Below are 26,841 nucleotides of genomic sequence, written 5' to 3'. Positions count from 1 at the left end.
TCCCATCCGACGCCGAGGCAGTCGAGGCGTCGGTCACGCATGACGTATGCGTACGCGCTGCGTACGAGCGTACGCCCCGCGTACTGAGGCAGACCAGCCTCACTATAAATAGGCTACGAGGGTTTCCAAAGAAAGGGCTCATTTCTCTCCTCTCTCTCACAACCTTGCCTCGTTTTCCATGTCCGTTCAAACCCGAAGCTCTGGTCTTTTTGGCTCAAGTCCCGAAGGTCGATTTTACTCCCGAGATTCCCGAGAATCCCGAGGAAAATCCGTTTCCCGAGACGAAACTCTGCCCGATTTTCCATCTCGCTATCTCCAAAACTTTCAAGTGAGTTTCATACCCCTTAATCAACCGTTTTAATTATTCTAAATACTTTTATATGCTTTCAAAGGGGGGGATTACAAGTAAAACACACGAGTATTATCGTGTGTTACATAAAGAAACTCTTTTATATACTGTTAAATATTCAAATCACATGCGATTTATAAACCTTTAAAGGAACTTTTAATTATGTAAATATATATCATATGTTACAATAACATTCGATCTTTTAAAATATAAAGTTGTTGTAATGCATGTATAAAACTAAACTGTTCTTAAATTATTCTTTTCTATCGTAGACTCTACACCAAAAATCTATGCTTTCATAAACAAATGATTCTTTTCCTAAGTATTTCTAAAACAAACAAGACACACTTTTTTTAAAACTATAATAGGTATAGTTTTACGAACGGATTTCTAACTCTTATGTACTAGAAACATATATTTCAAGAAGTTTACTTTCGTATACCAGAACAAACGTAACATTTTAACAAGTAGATCTGTTTTTATACCACGGGTTTGTGAGACACTAACTTCATGTACGTTCGAGTACACATTTCAAGTCCTGTATTATATACCAGAATCCCTTGGAGGGGGAGCACGGTGTTTGTGTATAGATCTATACGGGCTTGACAACCCGCATCCTGACTGTTAGCTGCAGTCCACCGTTTGGGGTGACAAACGTCATAACATTCCAACGCCTGAAGAACGTTGTGTATAGGCATTTCGAGTCAATAGTATGGTTATAAAACTCACAAGGGGTATTAAAAATGCATTGATTTACAAGGTTTTCAAACTCATTTATTATTTTACCTTTACATACATTTTGGAAACAAACATTGGTCTTGAGTGAAGGCTACTTTTATGCTAGTAGAAAATATAGGATTTTCTAAACACATACAAACAAAGATAAAACATTTCATTTCATTTAAACATTGTCATTTAAATACTTATGAAATTCACCAGCTTAAATGCTGATCTACTCTTTCAAAATTACTTGTATGTCCCAGGAAATCAGTAATTTCAGGTATGCATTTCGCTTTTGATGAAGAGATGCTGCGGCGCCAGTTTAATCTCGTATTTTGACATCATATTGTAATTGAGTTTTGAACATGTAACTTTTGACAAATGTAAACTTTCAATTATATATATATATATATATATATATATATATATATATATATATATATATATGATGGTTGTATTGCTTTCTTTACTATGTATTCATTTGTTACGTTACCACATGAAGTCATCCGCTGTAGCACCTGGTTTCCGGTATGTGAATTTTATTTGAGCATTGCCCTAATTTAGCCTTAGACTCGGCGAGTCATAGGGTCCGACTCGCCGAGTAGGGACGAGACTCAGGACGCGTTTTAAGTAGGCGACTCGACGAGTCCATATCCTGGACTCGGCGAGTCACCGCTGCGGGATGAAACCCTAAGTTTCAAGGGTTTGCACCCTATTTAAACTCTCATTCCGCCCCAACTCGTCCCCATTCACCCCCAGAACTCCCCCTACATCGTTTTCCCTTGTTTCCTTGAGAGTTTGAGGTGTTCTTGGTGTGTCTTGAAGGTTTTGATGAGTAAGAGGAGTAGATCAAGAAGAGGAGAAGGAGATCAGCCATCCTTGTGTCATTTCAACATTTCCTTTGAGGTATAACCCGTTTTCCCCTTGATTCTATGCTTAAAACTTCATTTGGGTCCTTCTTGGTCAATTCCCCAAGTTTGCATGTTCATTATATGTTGTAATAAGGCGTTTGGCCTTTGGATCTATGTAAGATTGAGCTCCAGGAGCTCAGATCTGTTAGCTTTTTGGCCTCATGAGGCTTGTTAGCCCTAGATCTACCATTTTGGGACATTTTGAGCCTTATAATCCATATTGGTGAATATCCACACGTAAAGTTGGAAACTTTACGTGTGATTCGTGTCCTAGAAGTCCAGATCTATGAATGGCATGGACTGGAACCGAGCAAATCGGTATATTTAAGGAGTGCATGGCGACGACTCGGCGAGTCGCATAGGTGACTCGGCGAGTCTGGTCGCGAGTCACCGATTTGGTCCCTTCTTCATGTATCGAGTTGTGCCTTGAGTCACAGGGGGTGACTCGGTGAGTTGGGAGCTGAACTCACCCATGTTAGGACTCGGCGAGTCAATGCCCTGACTCGGCGAGTCCAAGGCAATCTTCATAGCTCAAGAACAGACTCGGCGAGTTGTTCATACAACTCGGCGAGTCTTAGCATAAAGTGTTCTTCGGATGAAGATGAACTCGACGAGTTGTTCATAAAACTCGGCGAGTAGGATGAAGGTGTTGAATGACAGTTAGAAGGTGAACTCGTCGAGTCATAGCCCGACTCGACGAGTAGAACCAGGGACCCAGGACATTGGTTTGCTAGGGACTCGGCGAGTGGTGACCCACTCGGCGAGTCGGGTCAACTGAAAGTTGACTCCAGCTTTGGCTTAAAGCTAATCCAGGGGTAAAATGGTCATTTTACCTAAAGGACAGTTAGCAGTGTTTGATTGAGTATGTCGTGGAAATTGCAGCCGGAGGACTCCCGGAGCAGCAGCAGTCAGTTAGTTTCCGATCAGTTCAGCAGCTACTTTGAGGTGAGTTACCTTCCAGTAGCGGTGGGTCTAAGGCCACAATGCCGACCCACCAGTAGGAGTTGTATGATAGATGATTGTCTTTGTGATATCATCTAAGTTCGCTAGTACCTGACATGTTATATGCTAGTATGATATGCTGTATGTGATAGTAGTAGAGTTTGGTTGTACGGACCGAAGGGTAGTCAGACACCCCAGATACGTCTGACAGTATGTGACGATATGTATGCATGCTGTCTTGTTATGTTATATGTGATCGTAGTAGTAGGGGTGAAATAGTCCCCGAGGATCGGTTGTGAGGACCGATGGGTAGTCAGCACCCCAGAATGGCTTGACACGGGTAAGACGGCACCCCAGAATGGCCGTATGGGTAGGTCGGCACCCCAGAATGGCCGTACCGGGTAGTCAGGCACCCCAGAATAGCCTGGCAGTATATATGTTATGTGTTTGTATGGTATGCGGTACGTTGGGGGAAACTCACTAAGCTTTGTGCTTACGTTTACAGTCTTGTTTTCAGGTACCTCTGCATCGAAGGGGAAGGAGCCGGCGCGGTAGCGGCACGTCTTACACACACTCTTCGGTTTCCGCAATTATGAGATTTACTGGGATTGTACTCTGATATTTTGATGGGATGTACGGTTTGGCTTTTGAAAACATGGTTGTAATGTGTTATGGTGTGAACAAACAATGCTTCTTTTTATTCAAACAATGTTTTTATTTATTAATGTTTTCTAAAGTAATATCTTAAAAATGAAATTTTCGGACGTAAAAATTGGGTTGTTACAAGTTGGTATCAGAGCCCTGGTTTGAGGGATTCGGACACGCCTTCGGGAGTGTCTGGACTCAAATCGAGGGATTGAAAGATTTTTCCAAAAGAAATTGTTCTTTAAAACCCGGAAAAGAGTCACGAGAAAGAGTAAAGTGTGTGACGTGCGCGACCGGCCGAGCTCAAGTAAGTGTTCCCCATAGTACCCATACAAGTTTATGTTATGTTTATCAGCTTTATGAATATTGCATGCTAGAATAGGCTAAGGATCTAGGAGTGATGCCTTATGTGCCTGTTTATTTGTTACAGCTTATTGAATATTGCATGCTAGAATTGAGTAGACAGCAGTAGGGTAGCCTGTTTAGGTTATGCCTGATAGTATGAGCTTAGCATTCTATGTCAAGTGTCGTTTCTTGTTCTAAGAACAGTTTTGGCTTGAGTCTGTTTTTCCTTATCCGAATGCTGCTTGCTTCGTGCTCGGTGGGATTCTGAGTAATGGGAGTGAGCCACTAGGTAAACACGTCACACCACATGTAATCAGGGTTGAATAATCCCAAAGTGTTGGAACTGGCCCTATTGCGCAGCTCTTGTTTGAGTCCAACCGTTGTAGGGACGGACCTTTTACTTGAAGGATTATCTAATCCTCATCACATGTGATGGTGTTTAGGTGGTGGCTAATTGGCATTATGAGGAGACCTACAGCAGCTGAGGACCAGTTGTATTGAACTTGAGTTTTCCCTGGGGCAAGCCTAGGATGAGAATAACAGAGAGTAGCAGTAGTAGAGGGGAGTTGGTGGAGTTGAGGAATTCCTCGGAGAAGGTACGGATAGATGTGGAAGGTAGTATGGGCCCGTACTACTGAAAGCAGAGGATCCATACCCGAGCCGAGGAAGGCCAAGACGAGACCAAGGAACCTGTAAGTAGTTGAGATCCCTCAGAAAGTAGCAGTACCACTAATGATTATTATTGATGTTTTGCAGAATGGTGGTACTTCGACCGAGACCGACAGATGGCGGGTCAGGAGAGGGGTCAGGTTCGGGATCTGGCACCGAGCCGATTGAGGAGAGGCTACGTGAGTTCATCACGTCGGAGATCACTAGGGGCATCCTTGAGTCGACCCCCATCATCTTTGGGTCGATCAAGGAAGGGATCGTGGAGAAGATGGAGGATCGCCTACGGGCATTCAGGAGCGACTTGGCCTCTAGCCAGTCAGGATCTCGCACACTGTCCTTCAAGGACTTCAGGAGCAGTGGTGCACCGGATTTCCATGGGGTGAAGGACCCCATTGTCGCCAGGCGGTGGATTGCGGATATCGAGTCCGCCCAGTTGATCAGCTTCTGCCCCGAGGGGTCGAAGGTGAGGTACGCAGCAGGGTGTTTTCGGAACCGGGCCCGAGATTGGTGGGAGTCAGTGGGTGACTCGATGGGAGCCTCGGCTATCGAGGCAATGACCTGGTCGGACTTTGTGGCAGGGTTCAGGGTAGAGTTTGCGCCAGCGGTCGAGCTTCAGCAGCTGGCCAGGGAGTTCTTAGACATGAGGCAGACGACAGAGACCGTGGCGGAGATCACCGCCAAGTTTCGGGAGAGGGCTTTATTGGTGCCCCAGTATGCAGGTGACGAGGATATGAGGAGGACTCGTTACCATGATATGCTACGAGCTGACATTCGGGAGCAGAGAGAGAGAGATAGATTTGGAGCACATCCGGAAACAGAAACTTGAGGATGGTCAGTCATCGGGGGCTTCGGGGAAGAAGCCCAAGGGATCAGATGGGAGGCCGAAAGGCCAGTCGGGACCGAGCCGCTGCAGGAGGTGCGGCAGGCCGCACGAGGGGGCGTGCAGGATGGGATCGTCAGGCTGCTACAAGTGCAGCAAGTTTGGGCATATCAGCAGGGATTGCACTGCTCCTGCGACCGTTATTCAGACATCGGAGTTGCTGTGTTTCCACTGCAACCAGAGGGGCCACAAGAAGGCCAATTGCCCCATGTTGACAGCTTCAGCGCCAGTGAAGGCGCCAGCTCCAGCGACCCTGCGGATCACGGATGGCCGTCAGGGCAAGGCAGAGGCTCCAGTGGTGAGGAGTCGGGCATTTCAGTTGACTGCCGAGGAGGCACGCGCCGCGCCCGATGTGGTGACGGGTATGATTCCTTCCTTCTATCTTTTATTTTACGTTGTTATGATATTGATATGTGCTCCGTGTGTATACATGTGTATTAGGATCGTTCCATGTGAACGGCATCCCGGTTCAGGTATTGTTCGACTCGGGTGCATCCCGATCGTTCGTTTCTCTTGCTCTTAGCAAGAGATTTCATGAGACTTCAGGCGAGTTAGATTGCCCGTTAGAGGTAGAGATTGCCGATGATCAATCGGTGCGAGCATCGATGGTGTTTCGAGATTGTGTCCTGCGATTGTTTGAGGAGTGTTACCTGGTAGACTTGGTTCCCATTCCATTGCGTGGGAACAAGGTGATTATTGGTATGGATTGGTTGAGCCCTAATGGGGCAGTGATAGATTGCGCACAGCAGCTAGTGCGAGTCAAGACCCCAAGCGGGGGAGAGTTAGTGATTCATGGAGAGCGGCCGCAGTGTGGACCTACTGTATGTTCAGCAGCGAGGGCTAGGCGCTACCTTCAGCAGGGATGCGCGGGTTATGTCGCGTACGTGATGGACACCCGGGAGGCGGGTAAGGCGACCGTGAGCGAGGTCCCGGTGGTTCGAGATTTTGCTGATGTTTTTCCGGAGGAACTACCTGGGATACCTCCGGAGCGACAGGTGGAGTTCAGGATTGACCTCGTTCCCGGTGCGGCTCCGATAGCCAAAGCACCGTATCGGTTGGCTCCTCCCGAGATGCAGGAGTTGTCTACGCAGCTGTAGGAGCTACTGGACAAGGGATTTATTCGGCCGAGCAGTTCGCCCTGGGGAGCCCCGATTCTGTTTGTGAAGAAGAAGGATGGGTCGCATCGGATGTGTATAGATTATCGGGAGCTGAACAAGGTAGCGGTGAAGAACCGTTACCCGCTTCCGAGGATTGATGACCTCTTTGACCAGCTTCAGGGCGCATCTTGGTTCTCCAAGATTGATTTACGTTCGGGTTATCATCAGATGAGGGTCAGGGAGGAGGATATGCAGAAGACCGCGTTTCGGATGCGCTATGGCCATTACGAGTTTGTGGTGATGCCGTTTGGGCTCACCAATGCTCCTGCCGCGTTCATGGACCTCATGAACCGTGTATGCAGACCGATGCTGGACCGGTCTGTGATAGTCTTTATCGATGATATCTTGGTTTATTCCAAGACCCGGGAGGAACATGAGGAGCATTTGAGAGAGGTGTTAGAGACCCTGAGGAGGGAGAGCTTGTATGCCAAGTTCTCCAAGTGTGAGTTTTGGTTGCGCGAGGTGCAATTTCTGGGGCACCTCGTCAACCAGAACGGAATTCTGGTCGATCCGGCCAAGGTCGAGGCCGTGATGAGATGGGAGGTTCCGAAGTCCCCATCTGAGATTCGGAGCTTCCTAGGATTGGCAGGCTACTATCGGAGGTTTATCCAGGATTTCTCCAAGATAGTCGTGCCCCTGACGCGGCTGACGAAGAAAGTCGTGGTCTTTCGGTGGGGACCCGAGCAGCAGGTTGCATTTGAGACGCTGAGACAGAGATTGTGTGAGGCGCCGATCTTAGCCCTGCCAAAGGGCATAGAGGATTTCGTGGTTTATTGTGATGCGTCCATTTCTGGGTTGGGCGCGGTGCTAATGCAAAGGGGGCATGTCATTGCTTACGCTTCGAGGCAGCTCAAGCCTCACGAGGCGAACTACCCGACGCACGATTTGGAGTTGGGGGCGGTGGTATTTGCCCTCAAGATTTGGCGACATTACCTCTATGGGGTTCGGTGTACCATCTACACGGACCACAAGAGCTTGAGGTACCTCATGGACCAGCCGAATCAGAACATGAGGCAGCGTCGGTGGTTGGATGTGGTGAAGGATTATGATTGCGAGATCCTTTACCACCCGGGAAAGGCCAATGTGGTGGCCGATGCGCTTAGCCGCAAGACGGCGCCGATCAGGGACGCCTGTTTGAGGATGACTGTGGTGACTCCCCTGTTGGAGCAGATTCGGGAAGCTCAACAGGAGGCTATCAAGGAGGAGCATCGGAAGAACGAGCGTGTAGTAGGTCAGGTTTCCTCCTTCGATTATGATAGCCGAGGGTTATTGACACTACACCATAGGGTGTGGGTGCCGTATCACGGGGGCGTGCGCCAGATTTTGATGGAGGAGGCGCACAAGTCCCGATTCTCTATTCATCCCGGGGCGACGAAGATGTATAGGGATCTTCGTCTAGACTATTGGTGGCCCTGCATGAAGCGGGATGTGGCATGGTACGTCGAGCGGTGCTTGACCTGCAGGAAGGTCAAGGCCAAACATCAGAGGCCGCATGGCAAGATGCAGCCGTTGGACATTCCACTGTGGAAGTGGGAAGATATCACGATGGATTTTATCACGAAGCTTCCCAGGACCGCGCGTGGAGTGGATTCGATTTGGGTCATCGTGGATAGATTGACCAAGAGTGCTCACTTTATTCCGATTCCGGAGAGCATATCGGCCGAGAAATTGGCCGACATCTATATCAGGGAGATTGTGGCACGGCATGGGGTGCCAGTATCGGTGATCTCGGACAGGGATGTGCGTTTTACTTCCAGGTTTTGGAAGAGATTCCATGACGAGTTGGGCACTCGTCTGCATTTCAGCACCGCCTTTCACCCGCAGACAGATGGACAGAGTGAGCGGACCATCCAGACCTTGGAGGACATGTTGCGGGCGTGTGTTCTGGATTTCGGTGGTAGCTGGGATACCTATCTTCCTTTGGTTGAGTTCTCCTACAACAACATCTATCACGCGAGTATCGACCGCCCTCCCTTCGAGATGTTGTACGGACGGAGGTGTAGGACCCCGATATGCTGGGGTGAGGTTGGCCAGAGAGTTATGGGAAGCACCGAAGTGGTGCTCAAGACGACTGAGAGGATACAGCAGGTCCGGAGCAGGCTTCAGACTGCTCAGAGTCGATAGAAAAGTTATGCCGACAAGCATCGATCCGATTTAGAGTTCCAGGTCGGGGATATGGTCCTCCTGAAGGTGTCGCCGTGGAAAGGCGTCATCCGATTCAGGAAGCGGGGCAAGTTGGGCCCGCGATTCATCGGACCGTTCAGGGTCTTAGCCCGGGTGGGCAAGGTAGCATATAGGCTGGATCTGCCAGCCGAGCTTAGCCAAATCCACAGCACTTTCCATGTTTCGCAGTTGCGGAAGTGCCTAGTGGACGATTCTGCAGTAGTACCTTTGGAGGATATTCAGGTTGATGACAGCCTGAACTACATCGAGCGCCCAGTCGCAATCCTCGACAGGAAGTCGAAGGATTTAAGGAACAAGAGGGTGGAGCTAGTAAAGGTGCAATGGCAGCACCGCAAGGGTTCAGAGTGGACTTGGGAGCCGGTAGACGAGATGATGGAGCACTACCCCGAGCTGTTTCAGGATCAGGCAGCAGACTTCGAGGACGAAGTCTAAAATAAGTGGGGGAGATTTGTAGCACCTGGTTTCCGGTATGTGAATTTTATTTGAGCATTGCCCTAATTTAGCCTTAGACTCGGCGAGTCATAGGGTCCGACTCGCCGAGTAGGGACGAGACTCAGGACGCGTTTTAAGTAGGCGACTCGACGAGTCCATATCCTGGACTCGGCGAGTCACCGCTGCGGGATGAAACCCTAAGTTTCAAGGGTTTGCACCCTATTTAAACTCTCATTCCGCCCCAACTCGTCCCCATTCACCCCCAGAACTCCCCCTACATCGTTTTCCCTTGTTTCCTTGAGAGTTTGAGGTGTTCTTGGTGTGTCTTGAAGGTTTTGAAGAGTAAGAGGAGTAGATCAAGAAGAGGAGAAGGAGATCAGCTATCCTTGTGTCATTTCAACATTTCCTTTGAGGTATAACCCGTTTTCCCCTTGATTCTATGCTTAAAACTTCATTTGGGTCCTTCTTGGTCAATTCCCCAAGTTTGCATGTTCATTATATGTTGTAATAAGGCGTTTGGCCTTTGGATCTATGTAAGATTGAGCTCCAGGAGCTCAGATCTGTTAGCTTTTTGGCCTCATGAGGCTTGTTAGCCCTAGATCTACCATTTTGGGACATTTTGAGCCTTATAATCCATATTGGTGAATATCCACACGTAAAGTTGGAAACTTTACGTGTGATTCGTATCCTAGAAGTCCAGATCTATGAATGGCATGGACTGGAACCGAGCAAATCGGTATATTTAAGGAGTGCATGGCGACGACTCGGCGAGTCGCATAGGTGACTCGGCGAGTCTGGTCGCGAGTCACCGATTTGGTCCCTTCTTCATGTATCGAGTTGTGCCTTGAGTCACAGGGGGTGACTCGGTGAGTTGGGAGCTGAACTCACCCATGTTAGGACTCGGCGAGTCAATGCCCTGACTCGGCGAGTCCAAGGCAATCTTCATAGCTCAAGAACAGACTCGGCGAGTTGTTCATACAACTCGGCGAGTCTTAGCATAAAGTGTTCTTCGGATGAAGATGAACTCGACGAGTTGTTCATACAACTCGGCGAGTAGGATGAAGGTGTTGAATGACAGTTAGAAGGTGAACTCGTCGAGTCATAGCCCGACTCGACGAGTAGAACCAGGGACCCAGGACATTGGTTTGCTAGGGACTCGGCGAGTGGTGACCCACTCGGCGAGTCGGGTCAACTGAAAGTTGACTCCAGCTTTGGCTTAAAGCTAATCCAGGGGTAAAATGGTCATTTTACCTAAAGGACAGTTAGCAGTGTTTGATTGAGTATGTCGTGGAAATTGCAGCCGGAGGACTCCCGGAGCAGCAGCAGTCAGTTAGTTTCCGATCAGTTCAGCAGCTACTTTGAGGTGAGTTACCTTCCAGTAGCGGTGGGTCTAAGGCCACAATGCCGACCCACCAGTAGGAGTTGTATGATAGATGATTGTCTTTGTGATATCATCTAAGTTCGCTAGTACCTGACATGTTATATGCTAGTATGATATGCTGTATGTGATAGTAGTAGAGTTTGGTTGTACGGACCGAAGGGTAGTCAGACACCCCAGATACGTCTGACAGTATGTGACGATATGTATGCATGCTGTCTTGTTATGTTATATGTGATCGTAGTAGTAGGGGTGAAATAGTCCCCGAGGATCGGTTGTGAGGACCGATGGGTAGTCAGCACCCCAGAATGGCTTGACACGGGTAAGACGGCACCCCAGAATGGCCGTATGGGTAGGTCGGCACCCCAGAATGGCCGTACCGGGTAGTCAGGCACCCCAGAATAGCCTGGCAGTATATATGTTATGTGTTTGTATGGTATGCGGTACGTTGGGGGAAACTCACTAAGCTTTGTGCTTACGTTTACAGTCTTGTTTTCAGGTACCTCTGCATCGAAGGGGAAGGAGCCGGCGCGGTAGCAGCACGTCTTACACACACTCTTCGGTTTCCGCAATTATGAGATTTACTAGGATTGTACTCTGATATTTTGATGGGATGTACGGTTTGGCTTTTGAAAAAATGGTTGTAATGTGTTATGGTGTGAACAAACAATGCTTCTTTTTATTCAAACAATGTTTTTATTTATTAATGTTTTCTAAAGTAATATCTTAAAAATGAAATTTTCGGACGTAAAAATTGGGTTGTTACATCCGCCCCTGAATGTTTCCGCCGTTCAGGTTTGGGGGTGTGACAGATAACGTGATTAATACGGACGACGCCTACGGGATCGTTAGTATAGCTATAAACTGGTCGTTTGTGTAATGCGTTTTTGTAGCAAATAATCATGCTAAAAAATAATCCAACGTCGCCTGGGACTGACACTATGCGCTATGCAATGGTTTCAATGTGACTTCATGGGATTCAAGGAATTAGGAAAACATCAGGTTTTCCTAGGGTTTTAAATACATACAGATTTGAAATGCATACAACTTCAATGAACAATTTTTACAAGTATAGAAACAAACAAGCATACCTATGGATCTTCACAAACGTTTTCAAAAGCTTTTCTTTTCAGAAAATATCGGATTTTCTGGTGATTTTCAAACGATACGAAACATTGTTTTTCTTCAAATACCGCTTATGAACTCACCAACATTTCATATGTTGACGTTTTTCAAAATACTTGTATTCTCAGGTAACCAGTGAATTCAAGGAAATCGTACTCAGTGATGGCTTGCAGTTTATTTATTAAACGAACTGAACAATTTATTTTTGGGAATGAAATGTTTAAACAATGTACTTCATGTAAACTTTACTGGTTGTACTATATTAATGCATGGTGAGTCACGACAGCCCCCGAATGTTTCCACCGCCCGGTTCGGGGGTGTGACAGGTTGGTATCAGAGCTTTGTTTATAGTGAACTAGCATATCTAGCCACACATTGATATGCAAATATAAACCAAAAAGAGGGACTAACATAACTCTGAACAAAACAAGTAAATAAAACACACTTGCTTGCATTAGGAATAAGGACCTAACGCCGAATCAAACACAATAATGTTGGTATCTCGGTTAATTCGAGACTGTTCTTAGTGATACCAAGGAGTGAATGTAGCCTGATCAACTACATTCTCTCCAAAGTAAAACTAACACACGTCTTGATGAGATCGGGATAGCTAGGGAATCTAAAACTATACCCCTACCACCGAAAAGAGAATGCCTGTTTAGCTTGTGCAATAGCGGTAGAGTCATAGGAAAGTGATAGCTTATTCGTATACTTTCTCCCAGTCTTCATGGAAGGAGAGCATCAGGGCATTCAGTTTCACCAAGCCCTAGGGGCACACGGGATACTTGAAGACGAACCAGAGGGGAATCAAGAGGGAGTCCACGGCGTTGAACCTGACGAGTACATGGACACCAACTACGAGTTCGAGGAGACCGACGATGACATGGAGGAGGATCAGGCCCCGGACATGGATCACGTCGCATCTCCTGTTAGCGAAGTGCAACAGGATCACCACGTCCCACCAGTGAATCCCGCGAGGGAGAATCGCTCCCCAGAAGCCGAGATTGCCGACTTGCGGCAACAACTGTTCGCCATGGAAGCACGTGTCGTGCAAGCAGAGCATGAGAGGGATGAGGTCATTGTAGACATGACTGAGATGGCTCAGCTGTTGGCTCAGCACTTCGGCATATGATTTCACCGTTATAGTAGGACGCAGCTCATCGCGGTTAGGGATAGACTTATCTTAGTAGGTCGTTAGGAACTATGCTATGTACCTCGACTCTATGTTTAAGTGACTACACTACTCATAGAGCCGTTATGCTGTCGAACTAGTATCACTCATGTATGCTCTTACGAGCAAAATTTTCATGTATCAAATGCGGATAATATTAATAAATTTTTACGTGTTTTGTTACGATATTACAAATTGCTATGTGTTGAGAAATTATGATTGATTGGTCAATGGTAGTGGTGTTTAAGTTCGTACCATGCACCTAGTCAGTAGGATCACGACCTCACAGAAACAACATACCCTCAACATCTTTCCGTTTTGTGACAGAAAGATGCTCCCCGACCTACTCGCGGAAACCCAGGACCAACCCCACCTGAAGTTGACTCAGCCGCGTTCCAGGCAGCTGTATCTGCAGCAGTCACTGCAGCGATTGCGCAAATTCATCAAGGGAACAATGGAGGAGTCAATGGGCAAGGAGCCGGAAGTTCGAACAACGGAATGAATCAAGGACCCACCAAGACATGTACCTACAAGGACTTCACAAACGCTAAACCACGGACTTTCAACGGCACTGGAGGGGTGATCACTCTGAAGCGATGGATCGAGAAGGTAGAGTCAGTATTCAAGATATGCGATTGCCCCGAGCAGATGAAGGTGAAGTTCGCGGCATGTACTTTTGTGGACCAAGCACTCACTTGGTGGAACGGACACGTGGAAGCTATGACGCTCCCTGTAGCCAACTCTATACCATGGGCAGAAATGAAAGAAATGTTAATGGCTGAGTACTGCCCCCGAGGCGAAATACAGAAGATGGAGCAAGAGCTATGGAACCTCACTGTGCAGAATGCGAACATCGATGCCTACATATCGAGATTTAGCGAACTATCTCTGTTGAGTCCGGGTATGATCACATAAGAAGGAAAGAAGATTGAATGATTCATCTGGGGACTGACATCCCCCATTCAAGGGAATGTGATAGCTGCGAACCCTGAAACGTTTGACAGTGCGAAGAGATTGGCAAAGAGGTTATATGATCATAACAAAAAGAAGGGCGAGAAGCCAGTGGAGACTGAGAAGAAAAAGGAGGGTGATGGCAGGAAAGGGAAGAACAACAAGAGAAAGGGGCGTCAGGGCCCCGAGACCTCTAAAAAGCAGCAAACAGTGGCAGTTAACGCTGTCACCGCACCGGTTCTAGCCACACCACATGCCCTCCTCAGAACCAAAGTCAGGGAACCAACCACAACAACAACAACAACCACCGCAATAACAACAACACCAATGCCGGCGGCAACAATGCAGGGCCTAGCCACACCTGCTTCGGGTGTGGAAGGACGGGGTATTTCCGCCGAGATTGCCCTAATAACAACTCAGGAAACAGAGGAGCAGGAAGAATGCTGACTATGGGTCAGAGTGATGCAGTCCAGGACCCCGCAGTTGTGACCGGTACGTTCCTCCTAAACCACACTTATGCATGCATCTTATTTGATACCGGAGCGAAGCGAACTTTCGTAAGCGAGAAGTTTAAACATTTATTAAAACAACAACCCCAGAAGCTAAATGAAACCTATACGGTGGAAATGGCCAATGGGAAAACCGAATCCACTGGGGAGATCTACATCGGATGTACCCTAACCCTTAACCAACACGTCTTACGAATAGACCTAATGCCAGTATCAATTAGGAGTTTCGATGTGATTATCGGCATGGATTGGTTAAGCCCCCACCATGCCGAGATTTTGTGCCACGAGAAGGTCGTTTGCCTTCGTCTCCCAAATCACGAAACCCTAGTAATTTACGGAGACAAACCCAGTACGAATCTTCGTCTCATCTCGTGCATCAAAGCACAAAAACATCTGCGAAAGAACAATTTGGCGTTCTTGGCTCACATAGTGGACAAGACCAAAGAAGAAACTAACGTCCAAGATATTCCGGTAGCGTGTGAATTTCCAGACGTGTTTCCTGAAGATCTTCCAGGAGTACCCCCAGAGAGACAGGTTGAGTTTCGAATCGACCTCATTCCAGGAGCAACTCCTCTCGCTAAATCACCCTATCGGTTGGCCCCTGCTGAAATGCAGGAATTGTCCAGCCAACTCAGTGAGCTTCTGGACAAGGGATTTATCCGACCTAGCTACTCGCCATGGGGAGCTCCGGTGCTCTTTGTCAAAAAGAAGGACAGATCTTTCAGAATGTGCATCGATTACAGAGAGTTAAATAAACTCACTGTTAAAAACCGCTACCCACTCCCACAAATCGATGATCTATTCGACCAGCTCCAAGGAGCTAGCTATTTTTCTAAAATAGATCTACGGTCCGGATACCACCAACTCAAAGTCCAAGAAGAGGATATTCCTAAAACCGCTTTCCGAACCCGCTACGGACATTATGAATTCGTCGTAATGCCCTTCGGTCTAACAAATGCACCTGCCGCATTTATGGACCTAATGAATCAAATCTGTCGACCGTTCCTTGACAACTTCGTCATTGTGTTTATCGATGACATCCTCGTCTATTCTCGAAGCAAAGAGGAGCATGGCCAACATCTCCGACAAGTCCTAGAAACTCTGCGAACGGAAAAGCTTTACGCCAAACTCTCCAAGTGCGAGTTCTGGCTCCGCAGTGTGAATTTCCTAGGCCACGTAGTTAGCCAAGACGGAATTCATGTGGATCCCTCTAAGGTCAAAGCTGTGGAAGGATGGGCATCTCCGACTACGCCCACAGAAATTCGTCAGTTCTTAGGCCTAGCAGGCTACTATAGGAGATTCATCCAAAACTTCTCTAAGATCGCCAAGCCGCTTACCTTGCTTATGCAAAAGGGCGTGCCATTCAAGTGGACAGACCGACAAGAGATTTCATTTCGAACCTTGAAGCAAGCTCTCTGTAGCGCTCCTGTACTATCTCTACCTGAAGGAACGGAAGATTTTGTAGTCTACTGTGACGCGTCGAATCAGGGCTTAGGTTGCGTTCTCATGCAACGTGGAAGAGTGATAGCATATGCGTCCCGCCAACTGAAGACGCACGAAGTAAATTACACGACACATGACCTAGAGCTGGGAGCCGTGGTCTTCGCTCTGAAAATTTGGAGGCACTACCTGTACGATACAAAGTGCACCATCTTCACGGACCACAAGAGCCTCCAGCACATCTTGAATCAGAAGGAGCTGAACATGAGACAACGAAGATGGGTGGAATTGCTAAACGACTACTAATGCGAGATCAAGTACCACCCAGGCAAGGCCAACGTGGTAGCTGATGCATTAAGTTGGAAGGAGTACTCTAATCGTTGTACGAAAACTCTCTCGATAACCATTCAATCTCACCTGGCCACTCAAATTGCAGTAGTCCAGTCAGAGGCCATGAAGACGGAAAATAGAGCAAGCGAAGTATTGCGCGGAATGGAAAAGAACCTGGAGGCAAAGGAGAATCGAGTATACTATTTCATGAACCGTATTTGGGTCCCTAAACTTGGAGGGCTTAGAGATGTTGTCATGAAGGAAGCCCACAAGACGCGATACTCCATTCATCCCGGTTCCGATAAGATGTATTTGGATATTAAACAACACTATTGGTGGCCTAACATGAAGGCGGAAATCACGACCTACGTCAGTAAGTGCCTTACGTGCGCCAAAATAAAGGTGGAATACCAGAAACCCTCTGGATTGTTACAGCAACCGGCAATCCCTGAGTGGAAATGGGAGGGGATTTCTATGGATTTCGTTACCAAGCTGCCCAAGACGTCGGACGGACTGGACACCATATGGGTAATAATCGACCGACTGACGAAATCTGCCCATTTCCTGCCAATCAAAGAATCCTACAAGATGGAGAGACTGACACGTTTGTACCTACGAGAAATCGTAAGACTCCATGGGGTGCCAAAATCTATCATCTCGGATAGGGACAGTAGGTTCACATCACGCTTTTGGCAATCACTCCACAAGGCAATGGGAACTCATCTCGATATGAGCACCGCATATCACCCACAAACGGACGGTCAAAGTGAACGAACCATTCAAACGCTTGAATACATGCTTCGTGCATGTGTGATAGACTTTGGAAAGTCTTGGGATACCCACCTACCGTTGATCGAGTTCTCATATAACAATAGTTACCATTCGAGCATCAAGGTAGCTCCTTTCGAAGCACTATACGGGCGTAAATGTAGATCACCGTTATGTTGGGCTGAAGTAGGTGACACTCAGCTAGCAAGAACGCATACGTCGGACAGGGCACTAACGGGACCGGAGATCATTCGCGAAACCACAGAAAAGATCGTCCAGATCAGAGCTCGATTACAAGCATCGCGTGACCAACAAAAGAGCTACGCCGACAAACGGCAAAAGCCCTTAGAATTCCAGGTCGGTGATCGAGTACTGTTGAAAGTCTCACCCTGGAAAGGGGTTATACGTTTCGGAAAACGGGGAAAGCTAAACCCGCGATACATTGGACCTTTCGAAATCGTCGCTCGAATAGGTCCGGTAGCATACAGACTACAACTACCCGCGGAGCTAAACGGTGTACACCCCGTGTTTCATGTCTCTAACCTAAAGAAGTGCCTATCAGGTGAAACCCTTGTCATTCCTCTTGACGAAATCAAAATCAATGAGAATCTCCTGTTCGTCGAAGAACCAATCGAAATCATGGACAGGGAGGTGAAGCGTACTAAGCAGAGTCGCATCCCGATCGTGAAGGTACGGTGGAACGCAAAGCGTGGGCCAGAATTCACGTGGGAACACGAAGATCAAAATGAAGCAAAAGTACCCTCACCTATTCTAGCATTCTCAAATCTAACTTTCAAACAGAATTTCGGGACGAAATTCCCTCTAACGGGGGGATGATGTCACAACTGAAAATTTTGTGTCATGTAATCTATACACTCAAGTTAATGTGAATCAAAAACTTAAGAACATGTGTAACACCTTTGATTATGACTTCAGAAACTTCAATCAAATACATCATACAAGTACTACAAATAGTCATCAAACAATTGGAGACCCTAGAAGTCCTTGTTTAATTCCATTTTGGACTAGGACTCCCTTATTGGATCCAAATGGACCAATAACCTTCCAATTAGACTATCATGGGCTTAGAACCCTAATTGGGCTCTAATTGGACCCACACTAATTTATTTCAACATTTTGGGCCATGTTGGGCCTAGAATGAAATGAATTAAAAGCCTTGATACATGAATAACCTAAACTAGTCCAATAAAAATATAAAAATCCTACCACATTCCCTTAGACTTAAAACATACCCAAGATTAACTCTAATATTGGGCTTAGGGGCAAAGGCCCAAATTTTTCCTTTTCCCTTCCAAATTCTCGGCCCAATGCCTAAGCCCAAGAGGAAATGGAAGAGTTGACTTAATGCATGCCACCTCATTATTAACCAAAGGGTATCTATGCATGGAACTCATACTTCCAAGCACATATCACTTCAAAGATCACTCCTCTTCTCTCCTCTCTCTCACTCTCGGCCACATTCAAACACACACACAAAAAAATTACTCATTCTTCTCTCAAAGAAACTCTCATTTCCTCTCCATAATTTCGAGATTCTAAGAAGCTTTCAAGAGGATCTTTCAAGCTAATCATCATCTTAGGTAAGTATTTACTTATATACATGATCTAGCTATTTCATTCCATCAAAAATCTCTCCTAAATCCATTCCAACTTGTGATCATGCATCTTAGAAGTCACCAAACTCGAGACCTACCAAGGAAAGGTGCTAAGGCCGAAAATCACTTCATTCTTCCTTCCATTTTCTCTTCAAAACTGAAACCACATTAAGGTGAGCTTCATACCCCCTATTTTCTGTTTTTATGAGTTTTGTGGGGGGGGGGATACAAGTGAAAGTGTAGATCTATATGTGTTTTGTATGCCTTGTATGATTTCCATGCTTATATGTGTGCTTTTGTGTGTTATAATGTTGGATCTAGCCATAAAACCCCTCAAAAACCAACATATACCTTATGTTAAATGATTTTAGCATCAAATATATTTCTACATACAAAGTGTTTCTAGAAAAATAGCTAAATGGCTTAGTAACAATTTCTTTGGGCTAAAAACACAATTTTTGGACCAAAAATGTGAAAAATACAAAAATTAAGGGCCCAAATTGACATATCACGAATTCTGATGGATGAGGTGTGTCAAAACAGTTTCAATAAAACAATTTCTGGAAATATACTCATTTAGAGGATTAAAAACATAAATTTCAAGCTTAATGGGCTAAAAATGACATTTTCGGCCCAATGAGGCCCATTATGCGAGATTTTCTGTTTTGGAGGGCCAAAACTGTGTTTTTCTGTAAAACAGTGGACTATAAGTGTTCCAAGTCCTTTTCAAAGGTTTAAAATGCTTTTTTTTTAAATTTAAAAAGGACCAAAGTTGCAAAAATTTTACAATTTGGGCCGAAATTGTCAAAATTGCGAAAAAGAAGGGTTATAACCGAGAAAACTAAAATTTCAGGGACTTAAACTGTTTTCATTGAAAAATATGCTGAAAAATATCAATTTCAATAGTTTTTGGTGTTAAAATGTCAAGAAAAATGATTTAAGGACCAAACCGGAAAATTATTTAATTAAGGGGTTGAAAAAGTAAATTTTACAAACAATGAGGGGCTGAAAACAGAAAACTTCCAAGGCTTATTCAATACATGCAATTTGATCAAATAATGGCACCGCGACTATCGACGAAATACAATACACTACAATACCAAAAGTCGTTAAACGAATTGGTTCGGTCTCGAACAAATAAAATCCGAAAGTACTAACACGACGACACTACGACGCTACGACACTACGACACTACGATTCATACAAGTAACGTTTGGGAATTCAATATACATGCGAGTGTGCATAGACGTCTACGCACCATCTTTGGGCCCCAAAAGTGTAAAATCTTGTTTGTTGGGCCTAGCTAGCCCAATGACCTGATCTTAAGGCCCGAAGACCTCTATCTTACGAAGTGTTGGGTTTTACTGACCTGACACAACGTAAAAGGACTTTCAATGGCTTTTATACTACTGGTCCCCAAGGGTCCTTTGGTATTGCTAGTAAAGTCTACATTTCATGCGAGGCGGGTCTGGGACCCCTCGTACATTTTTATCACCAACCGGTTAATGAAGTCATCGAGGTCTTCGTATCCTCTTTCTCTTCGGATGTGGGACTACACATAGTCAGGGCGATTGGATAACATGATTAATACGGATGATGCCTACGGGATCGTTAGTATAGCTATAAACTGGTCGTTTGTGTAATGCGTGTTTGTAGCAAATAATCATGCTCAAAAATAATCCAACGTCGCCTGGGACTGACACTACGTGCTATGCAATGGTTTCAATGTGACTTCATGGGATTCAAGGAATTAGGAAAACATCGGGTTTTCCTAGGGTTTTCAATACATACAGATTTGAAATGCATACAACTTCAATGAACAATTTTTACAAGTATAGAAACAAACAAGCATACCTATGGATCTTCACAAACGTTTTCAAAAGATTTTCTTTTCAGAAAATATCGGATTTTCTGGTGATTTTTAAACGATACGAAACATTGTTTTTCTTCAAATACCGTTTATGAACTCACCAACATTTCATATGTTGACGTTTTTCAAAATACTTGTATTCTCAGGTAACCAGTGAATTCAAGGAAATCGTACTCAGTGATGGCTTGCAGTTTATTTATTAAACGAACTGAACAATTTATTTTTGGGAATGAAATGTTTAAACAATGTACTTCATGTAAACTTTACTGGTTGTACTATATTAATGCATGGTGATGAATGTTGTTACGTTTCATATATATTCAATGTTATGGTATTCAATTGAGTCACGACAGCCCCCGAACGTTTCCGCCGCCCGGTTCGGGGGTGTGATACTTCTGGTCTTACCTGCGTCAACCTTACAGTCCACATCACAACGCCTTCCGGCCCATAACATATATGTCTTCCGGCCCATAACATAATGCCTTCCGGCCCATATCAAGCATATCATACATAGCACATACAAACGATTAACTTATCATATATAATGCATACAACTCATAACATATCCGACCTTTTGGTCACACACTAAAACCCTTCCGGGTACAGTATAGTGAGAAAACTCACCTCGTGGAAAGTCTAGAATCTCGCGTACTCGCTATCTCCAAACCCCAACGAAGACTCAACCTCGCCTAATCATAACGAATATCATTTTAATTAATATAGACTTACACAACTAGACTTTACCCCTTATCATCATTCCTCAGGGGGTAAAAGACCATTTTACCCTTCCTTGACTCAAATTCCACATGTTGACCAAAACCCTAAAAGTCAACAAAAGTCAACATCGCAGTACGCGGGGCGTACAGCTTGATGTACGCGGCGCGTACATCGCCAACCCAAAAGTCGTGGTCTCCACCCAGTACGCTACATGTACTAGGAGTTACGCCCAGCGTAACCATCAGACCTAAACATTCTTCATTTCTGGTCTTAATCGGTTAAGCCATAACTTCAACTTCTAGATCTGACTTTATTTAAGCATCCTTACTCATAAAGTCGAAACCTTTAAGCCTTGGTATGGCTGTAAAGGCTCCTACACTCCTTAACATCTTTCTATTTCAACTGAAGGATCTAGATCTCATGCATGGTTAATCATTCACGTCCAAGATTACATTTTTATGAATCTACAACTCAAATAGACCAGAAATATGATGGAACTAAGCTAATGGAGACCATTTGCTCATAAAGTCTCCACCTTTGGGACCTAAACCCTAGAAAATGGTCCATAAAGCAAACCACAAGAACTACAAGTCAAGATCCTAATTTTTTACCTTAGAATGAAGTTCCAACCTTTGCTAAGCCCGGATCTACACTTGAACACCAACTTCTAGCCTTCCCAATGGACTCTTCTTCTCCTTTGCTACCTTGAAATGACACCACCAAGCTTAGAACACTCACAAATGGACTAGGAACGAAGGAACTTTCTCTTAGGGTTTCTTTCTGCGGGATGGTGGTTGAGGAGTCAAGCCAAAACATTCCTTTTATAGCCAACCACAGCAATTAGGGTTTTTGGTTCTGGACCGGTTACACCCAGCGTTACCCTGGGTACACCCCGCGTACCCGAGGGAGGACGCATTTAAATGGAGCGTGCGAGTACGCGCAGCGTACTCGCCCAACATGCAAAACCCTAAAATGACACAAATCAAAGATGAAGGGCTAAATAAAAGGGTACCTAGATTTCGGGCTGTTACAAAGTATGTATGGGCTTTTTGGGTTTAATTGGATCCAATAAAAGGGTTTTCAGCCCAATAAGGCCCAAAGAAAAGTTTTTAGCCCGATAAGGCCCAATGAAGACTTTTCAGTACAATAAGGTGTTGGGCCGAGAACTCTTGGGAAAAAGCCCAAAATTTGACTTTGTTTAGCTATTTGATCTATTTTGGGCTTACGATAAGCTATTTTAATTTGATTTCTAAATGTATGCTCATATGATTTCATATAATATTGTAGTTTGAATTTCACTAATAAGATGCAACAATGTTACATGGAGGAAATTGTTTTGTACAAGCTTCACAAGTTAAGCGATAAATTTCTAGTTATAAGGAATGGTAATAAATATCTTCCACCCATCCTAGGAATGGTGAGATTCATCATATGCAAAATTTGACAAAACTGAATTCCGGCCACTTGCCAACCGAACACACCATGGAATGGAATCCTAAATTCCAAATCTGTCTGATTCTTGGGAATCCACAAACAAAATATGGTTTTTTTTACAATAATAGAGTGTTTGTTGTTCATGATTAATCACATCTACTTATAATATGGGTTTCAAAAAGGACAATAATAAAACTATGGTGGTTTTAAACAAGGTTTGTTAATCCTGCTGCATCTCGTTCCTATAATATATTCATATTCCAGGGGGCATGAAATGAAATATTTGCTCTGCAACCAGCTCCCATTCAGGTCTCATATATGGGATTCCCTAGCACAGCTGGTGCTAACTACATACAATATTTGGTAACTGATGAAGTAAACGATTTTCTTTTTATCTTCTCTCTCTCTCTCTCTCTCTCTCTCTCTCTCTCTCTCTCTCTCTCTCTTTAAATCTCATTTTTACTAGATGCTTAAATGTTTAATCTTACTTACAATTTGTCTCTCCAACTCGGTCTGCTCATATTTACTCTGAGAAGGTTGTTGTCACACCCCGAAAATCAAAGGCGGAAACATTTCCGGGGTGGACTACCACGTTGTGTATCAAATCCAATCTACATAGTAATCACAGTAAACAACCATTAGATTACATATATATGAAAGTTTACATTTGTTTCAAAAGTAAAGTTATACAAGATATACATATGCATCATATTAACAAAAGTTGAGACGAGTCTTCCACGCACTCCGTCTTCATCAAAAGAGATCACCGGGTACCTGTCTAACTTGGACCTGAGAATACAAGCGGTTTGAAAATCAGCATAAAGCTGGTGAGTTCATAAGCGGTTTTGTTTTATGAAAATGTATCGATTTCCTTTAGTTTCCGAAAATATTTGTTATCTAAGAAAATCCCATATTTTCCTATGTGAAGTTGGTTTAGTTATCATTCATTACCAATTCGATTACGTGTTGTGTTTTACCCCAGGAAAATCCCATATTTTCCTAATTGTAAGATCAGTTGTATATCACAAAGTATAGTTTAACACACAAAACTATATAATGAAAATCTTGGGATCACTATCCCAAAAGAGATATAAAATAGTTTGACACATATGAAAGTACATATTTAAGATCATGGGACTATCATCCTGGACTAGACACGAGATAAGTTGATGTATATATGGAAATAAAGATTGAAAACCATGGGATCACTATCCCGGATAAGATACAGATTTGGAAAACCATGGGATCACTATCCCGTATAAGATATAGATACAAAACCATGGGATCACTATCCCGTATAAGATATAGTTAAAGACCATGGGGAAAGACATCCCGCACAAGTTATAGATACAAAACCATGGGATTACTATCCCGTATAAGATATAGTTAAAGACCATGGGGAAAGACGTCCCACACAAGTTATAGATACAAAACCATGGGATCACTATCCCGTATAAGATATAATACAAAACCATGGGATCACTATCCCGAAAGAGATATAGATTCTAAACCCAAACTGTGAATAAGCTAATATTAATACATGTTGTGAGTCGGGTAACCATGCTAATACGACAACGTGACCTCCTTGACGTTTGTCAGACATTGAAACGATATCCAGAAATTTGTCACCCCAGGCGTGCCCGCCTAACTGTAGCTAGCAGTTAAGGTGTGGGATTGTCAGTCCCGAATAGATCTATTCACAAATTCCGCACTCTCCCTCCAGGAGACTCTGGTTACACTTCCAGGGAGGATTTACTGATCATCCATAAAGGGTAGTGACTATCTCACAAACTAGTACTAAGCTATTCACAGGTTTCTCATACGATATCGATATACAGAAGATTATGAACATAGTACAGTAAATATAGATACATACATGAAATTATCTGACAATACATTCAAATGATACGGAGATAAACTGAATCAGACATAGTTTATCTAATAACTTTATATGGATATCAACATATGATAGAAAGAACAGTAAAGACCCCCAAATTATTCCCATAATAATTTGATTAGTTTGACTGTTTCCTTAACTAAAATTCATTTAGTTGTAATTGATAAATCATTCCTTATGCTCAGCATAATACATAAGGAGTAAAAGAGTTTATAAGTTTGTCAGATATAATTTGAAACATATCAATGTTTTGATTTGAAAACAGTTGTAGTTTGCTTGTATTCCCCCCCCCCCTGAAAACATTGAAAACAGTGAAAAAGCCGTAGGGGTATGAACTCACCGGACGAGATATGAGACGGTTTGGATGCTAAGAGTTGATCCGAGTCTTGTAAACACACGAGGTTCCTAATTATGATGTAAAGATACACATTTGTATCTAATTAGGACTTATATTGATTTTTGGATAGGGACAATTGCTTCAAGTCGCGATAACACTCCGATACAAGTGTTTGGAGGGACCCGGGTGGCGTTTAGGGACATGAATGATGCGATGGACTTAGGAAATGAGTTGGGACTTCAAAGGAACACCCCCTTTAGGGAGTTTACGGCCACAAGACCCATTCCCCATGAGTTTACGGTCGTAAACTCATGGTGGGGTCAAATATGGGAAAAAATGACTTCAAACACTTAGGGGAATTTTTCTAGGTTTGGTTCAAAGTCTTGGAATGGATTTTTAACATCAAAATGACACATTTATGGGAGTTTACGGCCTAGCATAGGCTCCTGGCCGTAAACTCCTTAATTCTCATGAAAATGGTGTTAAATGGTGCTAGAACAAATCACATGTGATTGGTAAAATTGTTCCAAGGCCTTATATGCATTTGTTTGAGGATTTGAAAGGATTTTTGGAGTTTACGGCCAATGAGACCCCTCTCATGGCTGTAAACTCTCTTAAAGAGCAATTCCATGTGTTTTAATGCCAAAAACTTGTTTGTATGGACTTCTAAAATTCATTCCAAGGCTTTAGGGGTGGTTTAAGGCCATTTTGACATGTGTTTATGAGTTTACGGCCAAAGGCTATGTGCTTAGGCCGTAAACTCCAATATGTGGTGTGTTTGATGTGTTTAAGGCCTCCAAACCATTTTTAGATGATTCTAGGATTTACCACAAGGTCATTGGTTGAGTTTCAGGGCCTTTGGACATGTTTAAAGACACTTAATCCCCCATTTAGAGGAGTTTACGGCCCAAGCACATACCTTGGCCGTAAACTCTTATTTGTCCCCCAAAAATGACGTTTCAAGTGTCTAAATGCAATTATCAATGTTCTATAATTCATAACTAAGACATATAAGTGATTTAGAAGCGTTTAAGGGCATGAAAACCCTAGATATATGAGTTTACGGCCCAAGAATGATCCTTGGCCGTAAACTCCTTCAAACATCACAAAGTTCATGTTTTAAATGTTCTAAGTCCATATCTTGAAGTCCCTTAGCCATATCTAAAGTCCAAATGAGTTTAGGAAGGAGTTTAAGGGCTTAAAACCCTTCAAATTGGTGTTTACGGCCTAGGCAGCCTCCTGGGCCGTAAACTCATATATGTTGTCCCATTTCATGATTAAATGTCGAATTTGGAAGCCAATTATGCTATAGATTAAGGCTAGGAAGGTACCTTAGGGATTTGAGGCCTTAAATTTGAGTTTTGGACCCTTAAACTTGGATTTAGGAGAGAGGTTAGAGAGAGAGTAGAGAGAGAAGGAAAAAAGCTTCAAATGGATGCTAGAACACGTTTATATAGGTCCTAAAACTTGTACGCGGTGGAATTCTACCCGATACCGACGTTAAACGCGGCTTTTGGTTGCACCCGATTAAGTTACCGTCACCCGGCGGGGACATTTCTAAAACTTATGAAAATAATGATTTTGGGTTAATAACATAAGTTCCTGAGTGATTTAGACACTCATTAAAATAAAATAATCATATAAGTTTGAATAATTAACTCCAAAAAGAAAACAGAACGAATTTGATAACGGCGACCATTCGGGTAGAACGGGTTTTTGGCGACGAACAATTTCGGGTTGTTACATTATCCCCTCGTTAGAGGGAATTTCGTCCCGAAATTCAAAGAATAAGATATAGATCATGAGTTTGAAATGAGACACGAATGAGTTTGTTACTTCGGATCTTCACTTTCTCAAGTGGAATCGAGTCTCTACTGGGCGTTCTAGTGAATTTACTAGGGTTTCGTTAGGTAGAAGCCTCTAAGGATTCGAGACATGATGTACTGGATAGATGTTAACAAGCTCTACGAGCATCTGAACCCTGAAGATTGTAGAATCAATCTCTACAAAGATCTCGAAAAGTATGGCGTGGAACTAAACTTTAGACGTTCGAATGAAATTCCC

The sequence above is a fragment of the Lactuca saligna genome, chromosome 6 (assembly GCF_052625555.1).
Source record: "Lactuca saligna cultivar CGN05327 chromosome 6, ASM5262555v1, whole genome shotgun sequence".
NCBI classification, from domain to species: domain Eukaryota; kingdom Viridiplantae; phylum Streptophyta; class Magnoliopsida; order Asterales; family Asteraceae; genus Lactuca; species Lactuca saligna.
The sequence above is the reverse complement of the archived record's forward strand: the minus strand, read 5'-3'. Positions refer to the sequence as shown.